Source organism: Callorhinus ursinus, unplaced genomic scaffold, assembly GCF_003265705.2.
Source record: "Callorhinus ursinus isolate GAN/ISIS: 27379988/994484 unplaced genomic scaffold, GSC_fseal_2.0 scaffold3, whole genome shotgun sequence".
NCBI lineage: Eukaryota > Metazoa > Chordata > Mammalia > Carnivora > Otariidae > Callorhinus > Callorhinus ursinus.
Window position 1 is genome coordinate 64,741,598 of NW_027397065.1, and position 21,076 is coordinate 64,762,673.

Below are 21,076 nucleotides of genomic sequence, written 5' to 3' on the forward strand. Positions count from 1 at the left end.
ATCACTCAGGGCTTTTGAGGTCATGGATTAGACTTCGAGAAAGCGATATGCTCGAATTTATGTTTCAAGGAAACATAAAGCAGACTATACCCCAATGTACTAAAATTTTTGTTAAGTGAACAGTGGACATTTTAGAGTGCTTTTAACTATCTAAAAAAATACAGATCATATATTTCTCCTCTCTATTCCAAACATACAGTATCCTCCAATCCTATGTGAACCACTGGGTCTTGGTGAAATGTTGTTATTCTATTCCGTGTTTTATACGTGAGTCCCCACACCTAGGCTCTCCCTGACACTCTACTTTGAAGAACACTGACAGCCTGGGGCACATGTGAAGATTTTGAGGTCAAAGTCTACCTTCTACAGTCCTGGAGCTTGCTTTGGGGGTTTACCCCCAAATCCCCCAACATCATGACCTTTCCTTCTTCCAAGCCCCCAAATCTTCCTCTGATCTCCATTCCACCCATTCTTGAGCCTAATTCACACAGAGATCCCTGTTAAAATGTTAATAGGTAATGATCATGTTAAATAAAGTGCGTTGAAGTGTGATCCTGACCAAAAGCATTTTCATTTTGAAGACAGTTCTTTAGGGCAGTCTTGGCACCTAAGGCGTAGAGAGAAGAGCCATAGGGTAAGTAGGTGGGGCAAGAGGAACTCCTGCTCTGGGTGCTTTTAGAGCGTTCCCCATATTAGAAGCACGTATGCAAAATAAACTTATTAAGTCATACATGGGTATCTGTCCCTTAGGATTCTGTGCTCAGTGTTGGCCCAGTATGATCCATACCTCTAAACATCCACTCTCATGACTGGCACCATTCGGGCCCCAGGGAAATGCTTTTTACATCTCTCACCTTGTGTTCCTGAAATATCGGCGGCTAGGTCTAAAAATTTGTGGGTTATTTTACTACTGAAGTCAGAGATAGACACTACTTTGATATGTAGGAGGGATTTGAGCAATGAAAGAACTGAGGTATGACAAAATAGCTTAATCAGTTTTTCAAATCTCTCCTCTCAGAAAGCATGAATTCAAGAGATGCATCGTTTTCCGGTAGTGCTGAACATCCATTTTCTTGCTCTTCTTCGTGCTTCAGTGAGTCGTTCTGGAGGTACTCATGAATTAGCATGATACTTTTAACACTTGCAAATGGCAGTTCATCAAATAATTCATGTAACTCTGAAAGTCATATTTATGTCAGTACAGATGTAACAGGCATGAAGTATGATGGTGATCCTTTTTGTTGGCTACTAGATGAACCCTGAACTCTGGAAAAGCAAAGCTTTGTTTTTATAAAAAACGTTTAAGAAAATGTATCAAATTCTCACAAATGAAATTTAGAATTTCAGTTTTCTTTGAATAATTTGAATTTCACATGTTGATATTTCAATTATAATTTATATTTTGCCTTTTAATTTTAGTAGACAATTCTGAGTACTTCAGAAGAAAACTGACTTCTTTGGAAAACTTATAAAATAGTTTTTTATTTTTCTTTTTTTTAAAGATTTTATTTATTTATTTGAGAGAGACAGAAAGAGCCTGAGTGGGGTGAGGGGCAGAGAGGGAGAAGCCAACTCCCACTAAGCAGGGAGCCCAATTCAGGGCTGCATCCCAGGACATCCAGGACCATGACCTGACCCAAAGGCCAGATGCTTAACTGACTGAGCCACCCAGGTGTCCCAAAACAGTTTTCACTTTTCCAGGTATTTTGCATTTATTATAATTTATAGAATTTGATGAAAACCTGTTTAAATTTTCTAAATTTTGAATTTTAATCCAAAAAATTTTTAATCTTTTAGATTATTGAGAATGAGTACAAATTACAATTGTGATAGAAATTAAAAATATAAAACTCCACAAAAGCGCAATTCAGAGAAGAGAAAAGGCTATAAAGGAAAAATTAGTAAATCTTCAGAGAAGCCACCTGCTTAAATTTTTAAAAATGGTTAAAAAGTAAAGTGAGCAGGCTTCCATTGGGTATGACCCACCTGAAATTTGCAAGTAGGACATTACAACTTCTTTTTAAAATCAGGTTTTTGAGGTATAGTTTACATGTAGGAACAGTCACCCTTTTTAGGTGTTCAGTTTTATGTGTTTTGACAAAATATATATACTATTATGTAACCGCAACCCCAATAAGATACAATGTTTTCCATCAACCCATGCCCCTTTTAGTCACTCCCCTCACCCACCTCTCCCAGTTCCCAGCTCCTGGCAACCCTTGATCTGATGTCTGTCCCTGTAATTTTGTCTTTTTCAGAAAGTCATGTAAATGGAATTCATACGGTATATAACCTTTTGTGTCTGGCTCCTTAGCATAATCCTTTTGAGAGCCATTCATGTTGTTGCAAGTATTGATAGATCATTCTCTTTTATTGCTAGGTATTATTCCATTATATGGAGGAACTACAGTTTGTTTAGCCATTCATCACTTGATGGACATCTGGGTTGTTTCCAGTTTGGGGAGATTATGAATAAAGCAGCTATAAGCCTTCTATACAGGTCTTTGTGTGGCTATAGTGGGTTAAGTAGTTGAATTACAACTTGGACCTAGGTTGTCTGATTCCAAAGCTTGCATGTTCAAATTCTAAGTTATATTACCTGAAAACAAAATATGCAATTAACTCCTAGCTGACTGAGAATATCTTATACACAGACAGCCTTTTGGAAAAGTTGACTTGCCCGTGTGATGGGCATTAGATAATAGCCCAAATTTATTAGAAGGTAAATTACCCATTTCTCTTGGGTAAATACCTAGGAGTGGCTTGCTGGGTCATACGATAAGTGTATGTTTAACTGTGAGAAACTGCCAAGGTATTTTTCAAAGTGGCTGTCCATTTTGCCCACCACCAGCAGTGTGTGAGAGTTCCCCTTACTGTGCGTCCTTGCTAGCACTTTGTATTATTAGGTGGTTTGTTAGCCTCTTTCTTTTAACTTAGGCATTTTAATAGGAGGACCATTCTCTAATTACTGATCAAAACAGTTAAACTGAGCAAAAAAAAATTATTCTCATCAACAATACAACTTGAATAGGTCAGATGAAATCTTGCCATTTCTTACTACTGGTTAAAATGATAAGAATATGGGCATTTGTTCTCCATTTTTCTCTTGCCCAGGGCCCACAAATGACAGTGGTGAGGCTTTACTCACTACATCCTTTCCTTCTGCTCCAAAGTTGACTCTTTGAGGAGGTGTGTTGCTTTGGGGTCTGAGAGCCTGCCTTGTGAAGGACAGCTACCACCTCCCTCTGCAGCACCCTCTAGTGGAGGTGGAGCCTTCAGGATTCAACTTGTCCTCTCCACCCTCATGGCCCCCTCTTCCCAAGGGCTGAAAGAAGAGTTAGCATGCCACTCTGGGAGGCTTGCATAAACTTGGACATAACACTTGTCATTTAGTCACATACAATTTATCTACCAGTAATGTTTTATGTCAACCAGACTTTGAAACAGACTGAGAAGTATTTGGGAAAAAAAATCGAATTCCTTATCATTGTGATATAAACAACTAAAACTGGTTAACCAGTTTTAGGTCATATTTCTGAGATGTGAAATAGCAGAGATCTGTAGTTAAGTAATATGACAATTGAAAGACTATCACAATTAAATTTTTGCGCAAGGTTACAAGTGTCTGTGGAAATTTTTGTATACACAAACCAGGAACTGTAGCTTTAGGGGTGTCACATGCCACCCAGAGAGGCTGCCAGCCCCTGGTCTAGAAGACAGGACCCATGTTTAGGTAGCTTTCTCTGTAGGAGACCTAGCATGACTCCATGGGCCACCTGATGGGATGGCGAGTGATGCCCTGAACAGTCTGTGAGCAGCTGAGCCTTCATTCCCCAAAGTGTCACTATGAGAAGTCTTATGGGATATAGTAAATGGTAGCATACTCTATTTTCCCATCCCTGGTGAGACCTTGGGTAGAGTTTCCCATCAGCGAAGAGTTCAGCTTTAGGATCCTGAAATCCTGGAAGCAAGGCATTGGAGAAGCCTGGCCTGTGATGGACATTGGGCGGCCTCTCTCAGTAGGGGAGGGAGAGGAGGTGAATCTGAAGCTATCTAATTTATCCTGACAGATTCTAAACTTTTTAGTAGATTGTAGAGAATGCCATGAGGGAAAAATGGACTTCCTCATTTTCAGATTCAGCAAAAAGGGGCACTCAATAGATCAGACTGTTGCCTCTTCCTGCCCACAAGAATGTGTCCCCACAGGAACGGTGTTGTTTTGTCATCTACCAAATGCAGGCTGGGGTAAAATATTTCCTGACTTGGCATTTGTGGAACCTTCGAATATTTAAAGGTACTCGCCTCTCCTCTCAGTTATTTCTTCCCTCAAGGATCACAAAAACCTTGAGAAATGTCAAGCTTCCTTTCCATATTTTCTTTACTGAATTCAAGATCACAACTTTTTTTTTTTTTTTTTTTTTTTTTTAGCCCTTCTAATAAATTTGGGCTATCATCTAATGCCCAACACACGGGCAAGTCAACTTTTCCAAAAGGCGGTCTGTGTGTAAGATATTCTGGGTCAACTAGGAGTTAATTACATACTTTGTATTCACTTAATGTAACTTAGAAGTTGAATGTGCAAGTTGTGGAATCAGACAACCTAGGTCCAAGTTGTAACTCAACTACTTAGCCAGCTATTATACTCTCTTAAAATCTAAATGTGCTGCCAACCCATTTCCTTATTTATTTATCTTTGAAAGAGTTTGACTGCTTGTGTTATTACTTTCGTGTATATAAACAGCTAAAGCACTTTCAAGGGTAAGTAAATTTACCCAATTGGTCTCACAGTAAGTAAGTAATTTTATTCTTGTAATAAAATGCTGTATAATCTTGGGCAAGGAACTTTTCCTCAATGACACTTTTTCTTTAAACAAAAACTTTTTAATTGAGATGTAGCAAACAAAGTGTATCAATCTTCGTTGCACAACTTGGTGAGTTGTATACACCCACATAATCACATTAATTATTATTGTGTTTTGCTCTTGGAAAGACAAATATACATTTAAACTTCAACTGCCTGGTGGTTCAATATGCAAAGCATGCAAAGAAAGTGGTATTCCAAGTTACATCTAGAATACTCAACTATAAATGAAAGTGAATATTCAGCTACTAGTAAAATTCCTCGAGACAAATTTTGTTTGTATTGACAAAAGATTGACATCATCACACAAACTCTATGTGACGTTAGCCTAGATGATCTTGAGATCAAGTATACTATAAATTTTGATCAAATAGTTCTCTTCATATTTGTCTGTGTTATACTGCTCAAATATGTGATCTACAGTCTTAAGTGCTACTGCAAAGCCATTGCCATAGCAAATGACTCAACAGCTCATCTTACAATGAAAACAATATAAAGGATTGCCTGAAATCCACCTCTCCAACAGTCACATACTTAGTGGGACCTGGACAATGGTGAAGATCTGGATTTCACAGAATAATGTGAAATTATTCACACTGATTTTGTCATTCTTTGGCCAGTGAAGAAGACTGAGAAATAAAAATTAGCTTGGCTGGTAAGAAAAAAAATCTGACCTTTCATCTGGCTAGAATAAAAAACCAAGATAAAGCTAGTTGCAGAATTAATAGAAAACAATTATTTCCTCCAAGGACATGCTTCAAAGTGTCACAATACCTCCTTTCTTTGAATGACCACTGCTTTCTTACTTATTGAGAAACTTTGCTGTTGAACTGAGACTGGCTAAGAATAAAACATCGCACTCTTGCCCAGAGGATTTAAGTCACTTTGACACAGAGGAGCCGTCTTAGTTTCCAACCCAGGGGCAGAGCTTGAGATAAGAGGTGTCTAGACTCAGCATTTCACACCCATCTTAACCTTGTAGTTTCCAAGGAAACGAGACCCTGCTTTCACTTTGCAGCCCACACTTGATGTCGACTTCCTTGAGTTTATCACAATACCACTTTGGTTAAATTATACTTAATTCTACCTTTCCCCCAAGCCCTAGAATAATCTATCTTTTCCTTTGTCTGTTGCCATATTCCATGATTCTCTGGTGTGTGGTTTCCCTCTTTCCAGTGGATCAATAAATCTGCTTCAGTGGGCCTATGGGTTTGTTTTTGGAATGCTTAAGCTGGTTAGGCTAGGACGGTAGATTTCATTATTCCTGTTTTCCCAGATAAGGGAAACGAAGCTCAAGAAGGTTAAATAAATATAAATGGGGTCATGAATAATAAGTGGTCACAGAATTCAAACCAAGATCTGAAGTGTGATGAGTGAAGCCCCCATCCTTTCCCACTACACCATGCTGACCCTCTAATTTTGCTTAACAAACCCACCCACTGTGAAGCCGCATAATCCACTCATGCCTCATATCTCTTCCTCCTCATTGCTGGTATCCAGTTCTGACACACACCTCTGTTCCTCAAAGTATGGCTTCAGTTTTATGGCGTTCCTTTCTGCCAGGAAGCTGAACGAGCCATCCAACAGTTCTAAGCTCCTTTCTTCCTCAGCCACACCAATCAGCACATATTTCTAACAACACGCTCCGAGTTTTCACACTCGCATGCCTGTGCTTGTGCTGTTCCCTGACCTTGGATTCCTTGCCCATAACTCTCTGCCTGTACAAATCTTAAAAGAAATCATATCAAGGTTTTAACTGCAAATATCAGAAACCATGCTAGTTTACTTAAGCAGACAAGTACTTTACAAAGAATATTGGGTATTCTGTCACAGAAACCGTGAACAGTTGAACCTTCATTGCCCAAACTGTCATTATGAGAAGTCTTACAGGATGCAGCAAATGGAAGCATGCTCTATTTTCCCATCATTGGTGAGACCCTGGGTAGAGCTTGGGTAGGTAATATGTCAGAGAGCCTTTGGAACGACCAGCACACTGACTTGAAGGCTACTCTACAGGATGGGTCCAGGATAGGCAGCAATGCTGCCAAGGACACAGGTAACATAGTTTCCATCTTCTCTGACATTAGGGAGTGCTAGACCCTCTCTTGCTGCTGTTTAATAAGCTGGGGGTCCCTCACAGGGACTAGTCAGGTTGGCGCCTTATTTACATCATGAGCTTCCAATTACATGGCTGAATTTTCTAACCTTTGTCTATGTATTATTACTTTCTAAAACATCAGCCTTTCAGGAGGGTTGCGGCTCATTGTGGGCACACGCTGCCGAAAGATTCAATTACTTGGGGCCCTTCAGGGTTGAATGACCTGCCAAGACCAAAGCCCTTGTGCAAAACACTTTATGAGGAATGCTGTGGACAGCCAAAGGGATCTGCTGGACCCTACAGGGTCTCCTTTACCTTGCACCCCCAGCTTGAATCCATGCTGAGTGGAGTAATCCCTTTCCTGGCCCCTTTCCTTGTCCCGTAAGATGGGCTCCCTACACTTAGAAACAGCTTTCAAATGAGTGGTCTTTTGCTTGTTTTATTCTTGTGATTTTCGTTTTGAAAATAGGCCCAGTGTCTTTGGCCAGTGAGTATAATTTCAGTGGATTTGATGGATCTGACAAATAAAAGGAATGATGAATATTATGTAACAGCTGGTGGACTCTGAATGGTTTTGGCTGTGATTCTGGAAAAGAATGAGGGAGGGATATGGTTACACACAAAGGTGAAGTTTGATGGAGCCATCCTAACTTTCTTTTGGATTTCAATATTTCAGCAGGAGGCTAAAGCAGAATGGCACAGAGACCAACACAGTCCCTTTCCCCCAGGCTCCCTGCCTCTCTCACAGGACTGAAGAAGTTCCCAGACTTGAGACATTCTTGCATGTTTCTGGCAAGGCATCCCCTCTTCCCTACCCCCCAGCACCCACCTCAGTGGGCATCATCTTTCTCTGTACAACCCAGTTACCACTAGACACCCAAGACTGCCTCCTCATTCCCCATTTCCCAGATTCTCTTTTTTCTGGAAGATCTGAATAGCTCCTTAAATGACTCCATCTCTCATACTTTTCCAGAACTCAAAACTCTTTTCCTGTGCCTCTGAAATTCGATGGATAGACAGGAAACTCTCTTCTTCCTCACGTTCCTTTCACCTTCTAGTCCTACCTGGCTCTTCCCTAAGGACACTGCTCCCTCTGTAGTCCCCTGTGAGGATAGCTGATTTCTCTTCCACATCTCTTGGACCAGTGGGCCTACAATAGGATAGGTGTCCTCTTGGCTTCTTATTGCTGCTTTCAAACCACGCTCTTCCATAAAAACAGCACCGAAATTCTTAATATTGGACTATATCATCTGCCACTTTCCTTTTGGCAACCATTTACCGACTCCAGTGTCACTTCCCCTCATTCCTGGCTCACTGTCACTTTCTCTGACATCATGTCTACTATGTTCTTGGTGATTTCAGTATCCATATATCTTCCAGTTCACTGGCCTTTCAGCTCCTTAACCTCCTCTCCTCCAAACGTCTCATACTCCATCCTGCCTCAGCCATTCACTTGCACGGACATACCACATGACCCTGTCCTTACCAAGAATCTTATCCCTTCCACTATCTTAATTTCAAGCATCCCATTATCTGGGCACCACTCCTTATTTTATTTGCTTCTACCTATGTCTTCCTTCTCCATCCCATTTCCTTGCCTCCTCTTCATGAGTAACCACTCTTCTTAATTTTGCACTTTTAATTCTCCTGATATTTAAAATGGCTTTATCACATATGCACGTATTCCTAAACAGTATATTGTTTAGCTGTTTTTGTTTTGGAACTTTATATAAATGATGTCATACTGCAAATAGTGATTTGAAGTTTGCATTTTTTATATGCTATTCTATACACAAAATGTCTCCATGTTGTTGTGTGCAATGGTCGTGGTTTGGTTTTATTGCTGTATAATATTCTGTGGTGTGAATACAACAAAATTTATTCATTCATTCCTGCCAAGGCTACTTCCAGCTTTTTAATATTATTAATTCTGCTGCTATAAGTAGTTTGTACATATCTTGTGATGCATATTTGCTAGAGTTTTTCTAGGAGCGGAATCAATGGGTTCAACTTTACATGATGCTCTGTTTTTTTCTAAAGTAAGCGTACATCACTTCCTATTATTCCACTAAATCCTGATTTTAAAAACTCTTTGCCCTCACCCGGACCTATAATAATTGACCGTACTATCTTCTTACTTCCTTCAATTTCTATTTACCCAGCCTATAGTCCATGGTCTGTTATAATAGTCATTCCTTCATATACACCCTCAGTTCCTCTGCCTCCCCTTTCTTTGTCACGCTTATCAGGCAAAACCCTAGCTCTGACCATGGCCACATCTCTGTACATGCACCCGCCCGAGAGAACATGATTGCAGATAACTTCACAGCCAGGCTGGCTGTTCTCACTTTACATTCATACCACTCATCCCAGCCTTGCAGTCATACTGTACTTCCTTCGTCTACTAACTCTCCCATGCTTCTGTCTTATACCTTCTCCTCTCTCCTCAAACCTCTGTTACCTCTTGCTGCATCCTCACTCTCAGCAGATGACCTTGTTCCCTTCTTCACTGAGAAAATAGAATCAATCCAAGAAGGCACGCCATTGGCTCTCACTTCTGCCATGTTCATCTATGCTCATTGTGTTATCCAGTGCTAGGTAACAAAGCACTTGAAAACTTAGTGGCTTAAATAATGTCATTTATGATCTCACAGTTTCTGTGGGTCAGGAACTTGGGCATAGCTTAGCTGGGTCCTCTGGTTGTGGGTCTCCTAGTATCTTCCTTTCGAATGCTCACATACCTTGATCAGTAAATAAATAGGCCAGTTATGCTCCGGCCCTCAAGGACAAGTACTTATTACTAATAACAAGCTGGATGAGAAAGGCCACACACACTGTCCTCTTCCTATGGAACACACACTAGGCAAAATAAATTTTATACTATTAGTAAATTGTTAAACTGTCCCACATTAAACTATTTTTTCCTTAAATTACCTTTATGGTATTAGAATAATTAACAGACATCTGGAAAAAGAAAGTGGAATTCTTGCCTCACTGGAGACCAAAATAATTTACAGATGGATTAATGATTTAACTGTAAAAAAAATAAAGTATAAAGTACAAAGTAGCAGGGGAAAAAAAGGAAATAATTTTTCTTATCATCTCACAATAGGAAGGAAAAACCTTCTTGAATAGAGTACAAAATCCAAAAGTCATATAAAAAAAGATGGGTAAATTTGATTCTATAATAATAAAAATGTCTATAGGGTGAGAAAAATAATGAACAAAATGAAATGACAAATTACAAACTAGGAAAATATTTTCAACTTACAGACAAAGGATATACAATATGTATAATTTATATATAATTTATACTTTGAAAACACTTGACCAATCAATAAGTAAAAGATCAATAATAACCTAATAACAAAACAGGCAAAGGATATAAACAGACGATTGGAAGGATGTTCAAGTTCACTCAGTTAAAGAAATGGGAATTAGAGCTACAATGAATGCACATACTTTATGTTAGACATCATGCTTTGCATGGATTATATACAAACATAGGTTTGTATATTACAAATATTTAACTCATTTACTCCTTTCAACAACCTTATGAACTAGGTACTGTTGTTATTCCCATGTTGTAAATAAAGAAATTGAGGCTCAGCAATTTACTCAAAGACAGCTAAAAAGTAGCAAAACCACTGTGCTTTTCGCTCTTTTGCACTTGCAAAAAGTGATACAAGTACAAGGATATTGACTGCAGAGCATGGCACAAGGCAAACACTGGGTAGGCATTGGCTCAATAAGTAAATAAGTACTGCTTATAATAGGAAAGATGGGCAACAATCTACATGCCCCAGGAGGAAACAGATTAAATAAATATGGTACAGTTAAAAGAATGAGCCACTGAGTGCATCCATAGGGAGTAATCTCCAAGATTGATTACTGAGAAAAGCAAGATGCAGAAAAATATAGATGACATGCATATCAATTACATAATATAAGGGACATATTTGTAAAAGTGTGGTCCATCTCTGAAGGTATTCACAAGAAATTCATAAGGAAATTTGCCTCCCAAGAGAAGAACGAGGTGGCTGGCTGACAGAAGAGAGATGAGTACTTTTCATGATATTCCACCCCTCCTACGTTTTCTTGTTTGTTTGTTTTCATGTGTGCATCTGTTACCTTTTTAAATGAATGAAAAAAATTAAAAGTGAAGTAGTGATAATTTTAAAAGAAATAAAATAGTCTATAAGCAACAGTATGGAAAAATATAGTATTATAGCATGAGCTGTTCCTTAGTGACTATATTTAAAAGAACAGGAAGGAGTGGTTTTATGGGCAAAAAATAGACATGGTCCAGGGATGTTAATATAGCATAGAAGCCAGATATTCTGGAATCATCTCTTGCTTTTGACTTTGACTGCTGGTGCCTGAGGCAAGTGAATTAAGCCAGCCAAATCTGGATAATAGTACTTAATGATCAACCTTACCTCTGCATTGTGAAAACGAATTACTAGATTTTGGTGAAATGCTTTGAAGATGCAACATTCCAGGGTGCAAGGCAGAGCCTGTTCAGACCTGTGCGCTGTCATGGGAACTAAGACTCTGGAGTCAAGGCTTTGAGGAGACTTCCAATCACCATTTAGTTACACAAACGTTTTTAAAGTGCCGGTGCTTCCAAATGTTTCCTAAATGTGTGTGCCCGAGAATTAGCTTATTTCAGTTGAGTTTTTGGCAAACACTGCCAATGGTCCAGTGAGTACCTTTTGAATATAATGATTTCAGGAAAATGAGTTCTTTTCAGAGAAGGGAAGTGAGGCTTAAGACATCACAGTGTACAATTCAATAAAGAAACTGCAAACCCTTTAGAAAATTACCATGAGTTAGGGGCTGATGTGGCTTTTTAACAATGTGTATTAAGTGAATCTATAAAAATATAACAGCCACAAGAAGAAATGTATAGTATAGGAAAAGAAAACTAATGGAAATGAGAATGTTGGTAGATAGTTCTCCATGGGTCTCTCACACTTCTGCTCATCTCGCAAGCAATGCACTGACTATCCTTACATCTGGAGTATCTTTTCAAGGATGTTTGTGGAGTTAACAGCCTTGGAAGACAGAGATAGTGTTTTCCTCCAGAGCAAAGACAGGTTTGCCAACTGTGCTTTATCAAAGATCGAAGTTCTCTAAATTCCACGTTCCTTTCCTGTGGTACAATACAGTATATCTAGTTCTTTTCACATCACTCGTGGTAACTGGGGCTTGGGTCTCCTAGTATCTTTCTTCCAAGTGCTCACATAACTTGATCAGTAAATAAATAGGCCAGTTTTGCCCTGACCCTCAAGGACAAGTACTTATTACTAATAACAAGCTGGGTGAGAAAGGCCACACACATTCTCCTCTTCCTATAGAAAACATACTGGCAAAATAAATTTCGTACTACTAGTAAATTGTAAAAATCTCCCACATTATACTATTTTTTCCTTAAATTACCTTTATGGTATTAGAATAACTAGAAGACATCTGGAAAAAAGAAAGTGGTAACTGGGGCTTGTGTCAGTGTGCTGATACTTTGGCTACGTAGCTGTCACTATGAATAATAAACTATCTTTTGTCTTTGACCCAGGAGTTTTGTATCTTCTACCAGCATCCGTGAAACTGTGACCAAGTGACTTCTTAGCTTGCAAGTTGAGTAATATCTCAAATTCTTCATAGTTCTTGAGAGAAAAGTACTCTCTGGATCACTGCTATACAAGTGTAAGTCACTCATGTGAGCCACATACATAATTTTCAGTTTGACAGAAGCCACATTAAAAGGCTAGAAACAGGTAAAATTAATTTTAATAATGTTTTATTTAACTCAATATATCTGAAATATTATCTTAATATGTAATCAATATAAAAATTACTAATAAGCTATTTACATTCTTTAGTACAAAGTCTTTAAAATCTGGGGTGTTTTTAATACTTATAATACATCTCAATTTGTACTAGCAACATTCCAAATGCTCAGTAGCCACTGAGTGGCTTTCATTTTGGACAGTGCAACTCTAGACTGTAAAATATGGTAAAATGAAAGTAAAAGTTTTCAAGCCTGAAATAGATTTTTCTTTCTTTTTTTTTTTTTTTAAAGATTTTATTTATTTATTTGACACACAGAGAGAGACAGCAAGAGCGGGAACACAAGCAGGGGGAGTGGGAGAGGGAGAAGCAGGCTTCCCTCTGAGCGGGGAGCCCGATGCGGGGCTCGATCCCGGGACCCTGGGATCATGACCTGAGCCGAAGGCAGACGCTTAAAGACTGAGCCACCCAGGCATCCGAAATAGAATTTTCTTTAACAAAAAAAAAAAAAAAAATTAAGTCCAGAATGTCAGTGATATCACTCATCAGACCTGTCACTCCGGGGACTCTGAACCATGTCCCGCATGTTCCAAAATTTAAGTCTGACAAACCTGTTAGGAAATCCTTCATACATTATTTAATCCTCTTGTGCCCTTTAGGGTACATTCAGGATTATTGGTTCTTCTGCAGCTGCATGTAATAAGATAGGAATTTAGGATAAAAGTCATTAAAGACAAATTTGCTACCAATCCATCAAGCCATGTCTTGTCCTCTTGTTTCCAGAAACTGAAATTTAAATGTACCTTCACTTTTTCTTTAATTTTCTCCTTTGAAAAGTTTATCTGCCTAGCTAGAGGAGGGGGGAGATTCCTAACCTCAGCCCATGTGATACTACTATTTGAATTGGAGATGAGTACTTAAACAATTTTGATTAAGGAAAAATGAATGACTTTAGCCTCACTTTAGACTCACTTTGCCTCAAATTTGCTCAACTGCCCTGCCTAGTCCACAGGGTTGCCATGTGATCACAAGGAATAATAGCAGCAGTGGGGTGTTGGCAAAGGAATGGGGAGAGCCTGAGAGGTAAGCTGCACTGATGATGAATATAATCTGTACTTACTATAAATTTTTTGCTGAACAGCATTCTTCAGACCTCAGAATCTTGCATGGGTTTGATTATGGTAAAATAAAGTAGTTAACTGCAAAACTATCTTTGGGGCTGAGGAGATGTAACCCAAATAATATTGAGGTTTAAAAGCAAGAAATATGGTTTACAAAAATCACGCACACTGCTCCTCATATATCCTCAAAGTCCTCCATAGATGGAAAAATGTAGAAGTTAGAGAATTTTGTTTTAATGTCTAACCTCATGAAATCCAATGTTCAAGAAAAGGACTTGAATAAAAATGTTATGAGATTTCATCTAAAATTTATACAACAGAATTCTTTTTGGAACAATACTGGCACAGGGAAAAGACAATCAATCAAACTCTTTGTAAGGGTCTTGTAAAATCGGCAGTGGATGAATTAAAAAATGACCTAAAGTGTGGTCAAGCACCCTACAGAACAGTATCAGTCCTCAGATCCCAGACCTTAGACACCTCAGGGCCTCCCCATGGGTCTGTGGAGGAGACAATCTGAGTTCCAATATGAGCACAGGGGAGGATTCACCTCCACATAGATTTTCCACCAACTGATGACCTGTTGTTACTCATGTCATTCTATTCCATTACATGAAGCTGGCATTTGGTCTAAGACTCTCACAGAGGCTCTGCCTTTCCTTCATAGTTCTATTCAAGAACTACTATCAAGGTGCCTCAGTGACATTGTGTCCTCTTTTGTGTGTACCCTTCTCTTTTATCCAGCACCCTGACTTCCCAACCCTCTCCTCAAGAGTCTCTTCATTTCTTCTATTGCCATGTGTCTCAGTAGCACCACCCTTTGGGTCTCATACCTAGGTTTTCCCTGGTTTTGGACCTCACCCATGTTGACACCTGGCCCCTTCCAGACTCAGCCTGCCCTGCTTACCATTTGGCTTCAGTTGCTATGTCTTTGGGTAACAGGCATGTCACCCTGCATCACCGCCTAGTTCGGTGCTCTTTTAGGCAGCCGTTAACTTTGCTGGCAGTGACTCGTTCCTTGTGTTAGACAGTCTTTCACTCTCATTTTTCTTCTGCTGTTCTCTCTTCTTTCCCTCCAGTGAAATGACAGTGAGCTATAGTAAAAAGCCTATGGAATTTGGAGTTAACAATGATTCCAGATTGGATGCTGAATATTGAATTCCATGGTGCCACCTTGCTGTGTAACCTTGGCAATACTTACATCTAAGCTTTGTTCTTCATCTATAAATTTGGGATGATAACAATCAGTGCATAAGTTTCTTATGGTGGTAAAAAGATGTGTGAGGGCTAGTGTGCAAGAGCCAGACATAAACTGACACATGAGCATGGCATATTTGAAGGACAATGAGCTGAGTGTTCTAAAATCAATTGACTTTTTGTTGGCCTGACTCTTTCTGCCTGAATTGGATTTTTTTTTTTAAAACACAGATATATATCTTCTAACTCCTGCTATATTACATTACTATGTCTTTGACATGGTCTGCTTTATCTTTTGTATTCCTTTCGGTGGTGCCTTGACCATCACAATCAGGTATTTCTTGACTTGAGCAGAACAGAGAGTTCCTGCTGGAGTCATGGCACATAAACTTCCCAAAAGAGGGTTTCAGATGTTGGGAACCCTTGTAGGTTTTTGACCAGGAAGTCCATAGCATGAAAGAAAGTTGTAGGAAAACCTGATACCAGTGTAACAGAACTGCTTGGAAGCAGGGAGGCTACTGGTCAGAACATTTGACAGATCTGAGGCTCTACATCCTGTCATCTGTGAGGTTTTGTACAAATTGTTTAGCTCTTCAGGTTTCATTTCCTTGTCAGTATACTGCGGATATTATATCTTCCCCACAGCACTGACAGGAGGATGTATGAGAGAATCCATGATACTGGATTATCACGGTATCTGGTATGGAGGGCCTGCTCAACACACATTAACTGTGAGGGTCTTAATGTTTCCTTTAAACATCTTCTGAAGCTGTTCTCAATCCAGAGTGTTCCTATTAAAATGCCAGTCATATCACATCATTCTGCTCAGAGCCCTCCAATAACCCCTTCCATTCAATGGGAAGGTCACGATCTTTGCAGACACCAACTCAAACGCACTATTTCCTTTCTCAGCTCTATTTCCTTTTCCCCCCGAACAGGCAAAGCCTCTTTACAAAACATTTAATTTACTTATTTGGTATGCTTACTGTCTATTATCTGTCATTCCCTACTAGACTGTAAGCTCCGTGAGGGGGATCTGTTCTGTTCACTGTTAGGTCAATGCTCTAGATTAGTGCCTGGCCAGTGTAAGTGCCATTTGTCGAATGAATGAATGAATGAATGAATGAATGAATGAATTTCCCACAGCCAGAGGTAGATGGTCTATACCTCTTCTAAGTGCCTATATTACTTTGATGGCTATTCTCTTATGCTACTTATTATAGTCTAAATTATGCTGTGGTATTTTGAGATTTGCCCCAGTCCCTTAACCAGAGTGTAAGTTCCCTGACTGGGAATGGTGTCTTCTACTAGTTTGTGTTACCCCCAAAGCCTAGCACACAGTCATTAGTGCTCTTTTTGGGGAAAAATACCTCTGGAATTCTGGACAATGTTCTCTGTCTTCACCTCACTCCTCTCTCCACCATTTCTTTACTAAGATTAAACTTTATTATAAAAAAATAATTGGTTAAAGATCTGGCCTTTCATTTTCAAGAACAAATGAATTTAATAAATACCACTTAATAAAATCCATTAATAAGTGGTCAGATTTAATTTATGAACATAATACATTTTCTTCTCAGGAGAAATAAAAACTCGTGCAATGGCCACCTTCTTTAACGTGGTGTGAGACGGATTTAGTGGCAGAAGCAGCTCCACAGTGGGCACCCTCTCCACCTGTTTCCCCTTCCCTCCACGTGGCTGCATTGCACAAGGATGGAAGTCAGTCTCCTGCACCCTCTCCTTCCCCTGGGCCGCCTCCACGCCGCCTATCCTAAAGCAGTGTGGCTTAAGGGCAAAATCAAAAGACGTGGAAAAGAGCCATTTAAGAAAAGAAGCAGACAAAAAAATACAATTCTCTCTCTCTCTCTCTTTTATTACCTAGGGAATTACAAAAAATGTGCTTAAAAGGACATTTCTCTTATTTGGATGCTAACCTTCCTCAGCTTTTCGCCCAACTCGTGATCCCAGTAACTGATGTCTATTAAAATTTGGGCTTGTGTAAAACTAAAGAAGAAATTCCTGAACTTGAGCTTCCCACACAAATAGCATGAACAAGCGCTCAGGCAGCATCTATGGCATTGAAGAAAGAAAAAGAAGGGCCCTCTTGCACCTCTGACAGAGGCACACTGAGAGTCCCCGGGACCCGAGTTCATCACTGCAGCCCCCCGGGGACCTCCTGGAAGGCGGGTGTGCAGAAAGCAATGTTTACTTGCTGCCATCTCCTTTCTCGACCCCAAAGCCCTGTCACTTTTATCTGATGTTTCTATTTGAAACTCTTGTGTTCTCCTCAGGACCTCCAAGGGCACAGGGAGGTGCTTGCTTCTGCATGCTTCTCTTGGTCCCTCAGGAGTACACTGCCCTCTGTGACATGCTCAGGGACTCACGCTTGGAACAACACGCATATTTCCCAGACATACTGGCCGGAGGGCTGTGGGCTTCAAAGGCCCGGATGAGCCCCTGTGGCAGGTCAGCCCCTGGAAGTGCCTCGGATGGGAACAGACACCTGGACAAACAGAAAGGAAGCAGGATGGTTCTTTTTTCCTGCTGCCCATCTCCCTGAGCAAAATGTGTCAGAACTACCTTCTCATGGCTCACAATATAAAGAGGCTTTTGTGTTGTTGGGGGCCGGGGAAGATGTTGCGTGTTGGATTAGAAGCTTCTCGGCGCTAGGTCTTTCATCTTTAGACTCTGAGCCAGCCAGTGCATCTGGACCTTGCCGTGTCCAGCAGGGGTCAGCCCCTCAGTGGTCCCTTGCCCTGTCACATCTAACTCTGCCTGTCGTGGGAGATTCTCAGCCAAATAGCCACTGACTGATCTTCCACAGAGTGTGTATGTATCACTTTTCAAAAGCCCTGGGCTCAGTGCCTGATCGCGTAGGAACACAACAAATATTTGTTGAACAAACAAATGAGAAACTCTAGAACAATTCTAGAACAAAGCTATATTTTGAGGAGTTGGACCATTTGTCTCTGTTGGGATTCTTACCCTCCACCCCCTGATCTCCCAAGAGGCAGACTCTGAAACACGGATGTGAGTGAAAATAGTTCATTTGGGAAGTGATCCCGGAAATACCGATGAGGGAATAAGGAAGTGGGGCAGGCAAGGGAAAGCAGCCAACAGAAGCCTGCCTCATTTAGCAAATTGCCTCTGTGGGCAACTGGAGCGTAACCCTGCTGGCGAGCTCAGGGAGGCACGGAGGGACACCCGCCTCAGAGGGACCTTCCCCAGAGAGTGAAGGGGCCCAGGTACCAGGTATGTAGGTATTACCCTTCAGCTCCTGTCAGGCATTGACAAGGATGGCTCTCAGGGGCATTGTCAATCCCAGCCTGCTTTGTGCCCAGGCAGAGTGTGCTCTGGGGCCACAGAAAACCTTCCAGCAGTTGGAAGTCAGTCTGGTGGGTGCGTAGATGGTGGAGGGCATTTGCAACGTCTGCAACACCATCCCACCTACTCCAGTTTCCTTTCCCTCCATTTCCTCTGTACGATTAGCTGTCAGGGGACACTGAAGGCCACTGGCTCCTTCAGCCCTAAAGATAATAGTAAGTTCCAGAGACTACAGCCTAGCCGGACGAGTAATCTCCACTGTCTTGTTACTGTTATATTAGTGGTGTGGCTAATACACATAAATGCATTTCAGCAAACCATAGGCTAACTTTCTTGAGTTCATTTTGGTTGCCTGTGATTCTCTTGCCTTTGTTTCCCAATCTCAACATCTGTGTTTTAGTACTCACAGGATTGAAGAAACAATGCTTGCATTTAAAATGGAAGGGGTTGGGAAGTTTAAAGAATAGTAGTGTTATTATCCAGAGGAATTGAACATATTTAATGGCATTATCATGTCATTTCTACCCAAACCTGACATGCTGGACCCATGACAAACCTTCGATATTGTTTAATTGAGCTCGTTTTATAGCCAATGAGACCAACCAGCAGAGAGGTGAAATGATTTGTCCAAGGTCACACAGCTGGTTAGAGGCAGGACGAGATGACGGCCCCCTCGCCCTGTCCCTGTCCCTGTTCCTTTGCTCTACTGCTGTTCACTCCAACCATCTCCAAGGTGTTACTCTTCACAAAATCTCCGGGAGGTAGGGGTCTGGGTCGTCAAAACCTATACACTACAAACTTTACCCTCCCCCAAAAGCAATTTCTTTGATTTTTTTTATTTTTTATCTTATTTTTTGACCTTTTTTTTTTTTAAGATTTATTTATTTATTTGAGAGAGAGGGAATGAGAGACAGGGAGCATGAGAGGGAAGAGGGTCAGAGGGAGAAGCAGACTCCCCGCCCAGTAGGGAGCCCGACGTGGGACTCGATCCTGGGACTCCAGGATCATGACCTGAGCCGAAGGCAGTCGCTTAACCAACTGAGCCACCCAGGTGCCCTGATTTTTTTTTTTTTTTAATAACTGATCTCATCTTGGTGCTAGAACTTCATTCACACACACACACACCCTGAAGTTTCAATGTAAAATAACGGAGTTTCCTAGGGATTGATTCATGAGGCTAATGGTTTTACTTTATCAACAGCCCAAATGAGTTCCTTACATTTCCCATGTTCATGAAGAAACTCCTTTGCTGGCCTCTAGTGCATCAAAGCAATCCTGGCCATCTGAATATTGGTGACATTTATTCTGAGTGTCCTCCATCTCCATGGAAGTTCCAGGTCTCTCTTCTAATAACGACATTGGAGATCTTTTTAAGAGACAGATATATTTTTTGACATACTGTCATGTTAAATGATTACCATCCTGTGACACATCTAGAAGAATAAACTGATCAGTCTGGTCCAAGCAGAGAGCTGGCTGTGCAAGAAATAGGAGGCAGGGGGAGAGCCAGGGTGTTGGGGGAGGTGGGATGAGAGGGAGAGCAAAAGGAGGTGCGGGAAGGATGCTTAAAGCATGAGGGACTTCCAAGAAGGGCAGGCATGGCCAGGGCTGAGCAGCAACCCAGTGTGAGGGCCCTGGGAGATTGGGAAAGGGGGCTTTGAGTAGGATGGAGTCCAAAGGCGTGTAGCAGAACCACTTCCTATGCAGTGACCACTGGGGGCAGGGTTGGGGGGGATGACGCTTAGACAGGCAGAGAGAATATTGAGGCTGGTGCTCACCATCTTCAGAGCCAAGAGGTGGCCTTCTAATCCTGTCTGCACTCACATGGGAGCCAGAACCCCCTCTCCTGACACCCATCCAAAGCTCATCATGCCAGGCACAGATGGCATTACCCGTCAGTGCCCAAGGGCCAAGGGGTAAGTTTTAAGGCCTGTGCAGTCCTCTTGGACCTGTGATTTCCTTTGATTCTCTTGTTCTTGTTCTATCCGAGTGGGACTTCTGTTCCCATTCTGAAGGCCACTGTTAAGTCCTATTCACTTTCAATGGCTCATTTAGTTCAGTGGGGGTTTGGTTTTTAGAAGGTTTCCTCTTTTAAATTCTTTTTTTTCTCTGCCCCCCCCCCGCCTTTTCTTTAAAAAGGGGTCATAAAGAGCTTTAAGATGCCATGCATGAAAAGCTCTGGATAAATGCAGCTTGTACTGGATTGTAAAATACTGTATTGTTCCAAGCTTAATTCCTTGTGTGAGACTGGAATTGGTAATTTGCTCGTCCTGAGGCAGAGGTCTAGCAGCGGGTTGCAGACTGAGCGCAAGAATGGGCACAAGGATGGGCGCCCCTGGGGGCTGCGAGGGAAACCGGAGGTCCCCAAGAGAAATTCTCCTTTTGGTCCAGATTTGGTTTTCCTGACTTTTGCATTAAGGTAAAAGAACATTTTCATGAAAAAAAAAAAAAAAAACATAGCTCTGCTCTCTGAAGTGGCACTTTGGGGGCTGGATCGGCTGCTATCTATGGTCACACAGACTTCTAAATCAGAGAAAGGACCTCCTCCCAGCCTTACTGCTCTGAAAACTCTCCCTGGCTAGTTTGTGTGTGGGGGGAGTCCCCCATGTCTGAGTGATGGAGACAGTTGGCTCTGAAGGTCCTTTTCCCTCCCTTGGCATCCAGGATGAGAGGCTGCCCAGTTTC